Below are 7093 nucleotides of genomic sequence, written 5' to 3'. Positions count from 1 at the left end.
TCTGCCATATTCCTAAAATATCAAGCCCAAGTCAATACCATCATACCAAGTAAGTAGGATTTAATAAGACAACAAGTTGCGTCCTGGGTTTATTATATTTGACGTTACAAGTGCATCAATCTTAATAATCATTTTCAAATGTTATTTTAAATAGATGTATAAATAGATGATATAGTAGATGTAATTCTAAATGTCTCAATAGATACATATGTTGGACTGTTAAAAAATCAATCGTGAATTTAAATGAGACCATTTACTTCTGGCAAGGGAAGGATTGCTTCAATAGCATTAAATGATGGGTTGTTCCCTGTTCAGAAATACTATATTTATATTAATTAACTACTCCTAAAATGAGCATATTTAGTTTTTAGAACAATTATAGGGACACTGTCATCTAAATTATAACAAATAACAAAGTAATAAATATGTAGTGGCCTTTAGAACCTGCTTTCAAAGCTCTCGGCCGGCCAGCATCGCCACCACAGCAACAAAATACAGAGTGGGACGTCGGGGAGGAAGCTTCTCCACCTGATGTCAGATCCTACTTGTCAGCAATATTCTAAGAGGTCTTCAAACCCCAGCAGCAGGTCAGCTGGCCGGCTCCCCAGACAATGCGAGTATTTTCCTTTTTAACTGAAGAGGAAGGATTGGCCTGACAGGCTGGCTGACTTCCTGCCCTGGCACCCTCACAAACTCCCTCCGATCTCCACCTGAAAAACATCTGTGCTTCATGTCAGTGGATGCGGCCGCACACAACCCATTCCCCTCCTAACCTCATATCTGCTCACTATATTGTCTAGTTTGGTTGTAAAAGATTTTAAACGAATAAAATAGGTAACATCTCAAAAACAGCAACGTGACCATATTTTAGGCGATGCTAAGCAGCTAGGATATGATTTTTGGAGAATAAAAGTTATTATATGATATTAAAAGTCTAAACCATTATTCACATCATGTTCTTTCAGCCTGTGTCACATTTTGTTTTCATATTTACGCTGGCTGAATGTGAAGGTGCTCGAGGTCCGTCTCCCGGAGCCTCGACCCGCCCTCCTCCGAGAGAAGAAATCTCGTTTCTGCTACTTTGGATGTAATCCAATAAAACACCATCACAACGCACGTGGACTCTGCACCCGCAACCCTCGGGGCAGCTTTTCTCCGTCCTCTCATGTCGGACTGAAGAAGCTGTGGAATTCCCTTTCTAGTAATCTAATGCAGGCACATTCAGTATCCTCTCTTAAATCTCTTCTGAAGACTCACCTATTTGCTTTCATGTTTATTGTGAAGCCCTTTGTAATGGTTTTGGAAAGGTGCCTTATAAACAAAGTTATTATTATGAGTATTACAAGACAGGACAGGGCTGGCTGGTTGGCATGCTCATTTCAGTAGATATCGCTACTAACACAATACATAGACATCTTTGACATAACGTCAACACCCCCTCTTCACCCTCTGTTGATTATGTTTTGGAATGTTTTAGGCAAAAATATGGGCTATATCTTACACATCACATTAAATAATACAGAATCTGTAGTCAGTTGCAGTTCTGGCTATTATCTTTATTGTCCATATTTTAGACAAAATAAATAAAGCCATACAGGAGTTTGCAGCATAGACGATTGTTTGGTATCTGTGTTTACTGCAGAAACAGGTTGACCATGACTAAGCTATGAACTGCATAATGACAACAGTGAGCTGGAGAGATAGGAGGCATAGAAAATAAGAAATGACAGGGCTCATCAACAGCAACAATGAGATGTGAAGAACTGCATTGTTCATCCAGGTGGGCGAAGAAACTGTCACAAAGCTGTTAAATATAAAGCTAGTTGAAGATACAGTTTATCCACCTGTCATGCCAGAGGGCTGAATCATCTACAGTATCATAGTGGTTTGTGGACAGGCTCTCACAGCAGGCGAGTGGACGTCGTGACACGCTCAGTTGTCACTCCGCCTGCTCTCCCGCACTGTTCTCTGTGCAATGCAAAACCTGGATATTCGCAATAACACAGGCAGAGCACTAAAACAAAGTGATTGTCAACAAAGTTGTGCTGATACCATAATACACATTTCTGAAAACGGGGAGGAATCATAAGAGGTAGAGACAAATTACTGTACTTTGAGTATCAAATATCCAAATTCATCGGAATATTTCAAGTTTTAAAGAAGCATGTAGTCAAACAGTAAAGTGCAGAGGCTCTGTTTTCTAAAGATGTCGAGAGGAGAAATCTTATTGTTAATCAGCAACTTGTGGATTATGAATTGTGTTGCACTGGCTTAGTAATAACATACCTTGTTTGGTAAAAAAGTGCATACATTTAATGCTATCGTTTCCCCATAACTAACACCACCCCACGATGGTAACGTAGTTCCATAGATCCACCAGTTTGGCTGTCTCATTGCAATATCTCTACTAAGACCAGTCAGACCGTCATGACAACCATATTTAACTGTGTCTCTCCACCGGGCCTCCTGCCTACTCTTATCTATGATGATTTTATTGTTTCGACTACAAAACACGTGTTTCATTTATGATGGAGTAACAGTCTTCTTGAATGGAGGCCAATGAATCAATCTCAAACCTTTTTATTTGGTTGCGGTTTCCAACTAAGGTACATGGTTCTTTTGTGAGTCTTTTTCAAAGACACCCACAATGGCCCCAAACACACAATGGATTCCGTCTTCAGGAGCTCGCAGCAATTAGTGTGCATGACGTATAGCTGATGAACTGTTAGAAACACTCTGGTGGAGGAGGGCCTCTTGCAAATCTAGTACTTGGGAGTGGTTCACTTTTTTAAAAGCAATATGCATTGTTCTGCATATCCTGCTAATTATGAACAATATACAGTCTAGCAGGTTACAGCGTCTGTAAGGCAGAGTGCATACATATCGATGCTACTTTCGTACTGAATGTCAACAGCTCTTGCTGTAGCCAACACCTGCATCGCGAGCTGAGCAGACATGAGCACACTGCGGAGCAACAAATCAGATCTGATCTGAAACCAAATTCACACAAAGTAGTTATTCAGACACGTAAAACATTACAATAATCTATAAAAGCACAGGTTTCAAACCAGCACAGCTGACATCGCAAGATAATAATTCAAGCCTCCCAAACCAACACAGACAATCAATATCAGACAGGCAAAGTCAAGAAACAATGATGCATCCTCACTAACTTGTATGTTTGTTTGTAAAGATCTACATTGACACCAATACATCACAACAACAGGAGAACTGTACAATCTGGTCAGGAACAGGTCGTCACTGGCTGGCTAGTCTCCGCAGGTTAAACCAACTGGGCTTCATATTCACCCACAGTTCTCGATATGACCCTACTCCTCCCTTGATTTATTACCTCACTAAATATTGTAGAGATGAGTTTATGGTGTCAATCGCTAGTTTTAAGTCTTCTTAAATACAGCATGATGTTAATTTACTAAATTATGGTCGAAATGAACTTTAGTGCATAGACCACTGTTTCGGCTCTAAGATGTCTGTCTGTGGCATCTAATCTAATACAGAAATACATTTTTGAAGTTTGGTCATTATCACTTGTGACAATCTCCACAGTTAATGTTTTCAAAGGGCCACTTCTCGTGTAAACTAATCATCAAGTCCAATGAAGACATCAGAGATTAATAATACTGTAATATTAATATTATTATTACTATTATTATTATTAATATTATTAATACTGTAATAATCCACTGTTTCTATACCTGTTTATCCTGTGCAATTTGAAAGGGGGGGGGGGGAGAGACACACTGTTCACCTGGAAATTCACACTAACCTTTGTCTTTGATTTAAAATATGATAATTCTGCATTGAGCTCTGTGACTCTGAAGTGTATCTTGTCAACCCACCTTGCCTCTCCATCTCTAGGAGACAGTGTTTACTGAGTGGGTGCCAGGACACTTTGGGATTGTATGGACTGTGGGTCCAAATACAAACAGACTCCACCATGAATAGCATGGCCTACCGAAATACACCAGTAGGCATGGTTGAGTATGAGCAGGGGTACCCACATGTTCTTATTTACTATACACACAGATCAGAGACTGTAAATTAAATGGAAAATACATAGACAAAGCCAGAGCTTATTTTCATACAAATGGCCTACACACCCACGGTTTTATTTTTTCCCAAAAGTTTTCTCAAAAGTTCAACATGGGGCTTATTTGGCGCATTTAATATGACCAATGAGAATTAAGCATATCACTTAAGGCACCAGGTGTTCCTTCTTATTCTGGCTAATTAGGTCTCTGCTCAGGTTGACGTCGGGTGGAATTGAGCTGGAATTACATGAGGCCACCAAAGTTCATAACCCGAAAGAAAGGTGTGGCTTTGCATACGCCAACAGGTGCTACATAACTAATAGGAGGGACAGAGACTGTGTGTCTCTACATCCACACAGTCTTTAGACAAGGTTTAAATCAGGCACCATCAGTGAAAACACTTGTGTGGGTGAACCAACGGTGTTTACAGCCTTCAATGCAGAGCGCTAGTAGTCTTGATGGATGTTGCTTTGGGGCTGTCGGGTGAATTACAGACATGTGCGTGTCTATATTTCAGCATGTATGCACTCATCCCCCAACACAAGTGGCCCCTGTGCTAGCACATTCATAAGAGATGCCATTTTTTCATTTTCACCTCTGCCCGCCAGAGAGCCTGTGCCGCCACAAGCATGACATATGCACGTGTCTCTTTTGTGTTACAAACTGTGTGCCAAAGTAAAAAGACAAGAGAAAACAACAAGCAGCAACACCTGCACAGATCTCACAGAGCTGGCTTTCCACTTTACTGATCTTCTAACCCTAAAACATAAATACATTTGAATTGCTCATCTTGCAACTTGGGCTGCACGGTGGTGTAGTGGCTAGCACTGTCGCCTCACAGCAAGAGGGCCGCGGGTTCGATTCCCGGTCGGAGCGGTCCTTCTGTGTGGAGTTTGCATGTTCTCCCCGTGGCAGCGTGTGTTCTCTCCGGGCTCTCCGGCTTCCTCCCATAGTCCAAAGACATGCTGCAGGTTAATTGATCTCTAAATTGCCCATAGGTGTGAATGTGAGAGTGAATGGTTGTATGTCCCTACATGTGCCCTCGATGGACTGGCGGCCTGTCCAGGGTGTCCCCTGCCTTTGCCCTATGTCAGCTGGGATAGGCTCCAGCGCCCCCGCGACCCTAATGAGGATAAGCGGTATTGAAAATGGATGGATGGATGGATCTTGCAACTTAATTGTATTGAGTAAGGAATCATAATTATTAATTTACTAAGATATAGCTAACTGCAACCTAAATTTGACCCATATGCTAATGTGTTGAGCATAAAGAAAGTTTCACAATAACATTACAATTCTTGGGTGGATAGATTTTGGCCTCAAGAAAGACTTCATTCAAATGGTCAGTTCTAACTTTGACTCCTGTAGTCACTCTGTGACAGGCTGCTTACTCATCTGTTTACATGTACAAGAAAGTGAATCACTAAAAGTGAAGCTTTTGATTTTCTGGAGTATATAATTATCATATGATATTGCTGTAAAAACTGTATGCTTTGGTGATTGTTGGCCAGTATTCCTGAAGATATTTACAACAATTGTGCTGACACACACACACGCACACACACACACACACACACGCACACACACACACACACACACACACACTTTGCCTTTTTCTTTCACAATATCCATTGATGAAATGTGTCATAAATCCTTGCTCCTATATTTTTAATTCCTTCACAAGAAAATGCAGTCGTTATCAAGCCAAGGACCAAGGCCATGACTTTTTAATGCTCTCCGTATTCATACTCCACAATGCCTTTTTAAATTTGTACCAACATATTTGGTCTTGATCACGTCACACCCCCTGCTGAGACAAATCCTGCCAACTTCCTGTCTAATAAGTCCAGCACTGTGATTGAAGCACTTGTATCCACAGAGAGTCTGTGCTGATAATTGTCAAATACAAACGACTTTAAGTATAATGTCAAGTCATCGATAGATAGATAGATAGATAGATAGATAATTGAGTGTTGCGAATATGGAGAAAGAAAACATGGACAAATAGATAGCTAGACCTATTGAGTATTATGAAAAAAAACAGACATCCAGTTCATCAGCCAGCAGACACAGTATGATGCTCAGGCTTCTTAACGCACTCGATTTTGCATCGCCCGTTTCCAAATCGGTTGCACCTGTCAACTAATTGCGCAGGAGAGGCGCGGGGGGGGGGGGTTGTCCCCCCGACAATCTTAACAACATCGGCCTAGCATGACAATACAATGGAAATGAAAACTAGCGTTTGAAATCTTATACTTGTCAATACAGGGGAAGCTCGCCTACCTGTCATAACTCCACCGACTGTAGGACATGCTCCTGTTGCTGCTGACTCCCTCCATGACGGACTGGACCGGTCGGTGAGACGGACAAATCAAAGCGTAAACGCTCCTTTCTCCGTCCTCACTGAACCTCGAGCGAGCGAACACGAACTACGGGACTCGCCGTTAGGTGTATGAGCAAGAGAGGCTGTGCGGAGCCAGACGCTCTCCTGTGGGCTGTACCACCATCGAGAGGGGAGCGTGAGCTGTCATCTCACGGTGCACGCGCGGATGCTGATCGCGTATCTTTCACGCGGACGCACAACGCCTATTAATTGTTAGCCTGCTGACTGTGTTCTGTGTGGCGATGTAGCCTCGGACAGACTTCACTGGACCTGTGATGAGTTTATTTTGACTATCGGCGTCTCGTTCACTGCTTGAGAGCAAACGTTGAACATGTTTGCTGATTAGTTGTAGACAGGCAGATAGTAGCCATAGCTCAACAACACAGTTCATGTTGTTTTATCTTTCCAACGCTGAATTAAATAGTTTGTGGATGTGTGCCCTCTCGATAAGAACTTGGTCGTGGATGCCATGCAATGCACATTTGAATAGGCCCAGTTACTCGTGTGTTTTCTACTGGAGCAGGCTCACTGCTTCTCTAAGATCACTAATTGGATATCTGCATAACTGTGATTTTGTACAAACATTGAGGCACTCTTAAACAACCGATCACAAGGTGAACCAATACAGAGATTAATGGTCAAAATGAGCAGGAAAAGC

The sequence above is a fragment of the Cyclopterus lumpus genome, chromosome 3 (assembly GCF_009769545.1).
Source record: "Cyclopterus lumpus isolate fCycLum1 chromosome 3, fCycLum1.pri, whole genome shotgun sequence".
Lineage (NCBI taxonomy): Eukaryota > Metazoa > Chordata > Actinopteri > Perciformes > Cyclopteridae > Cyclopterus > Cyclopterus lumpus.
Note: the sequence above shows the minus strand (reverse complement) of the source record.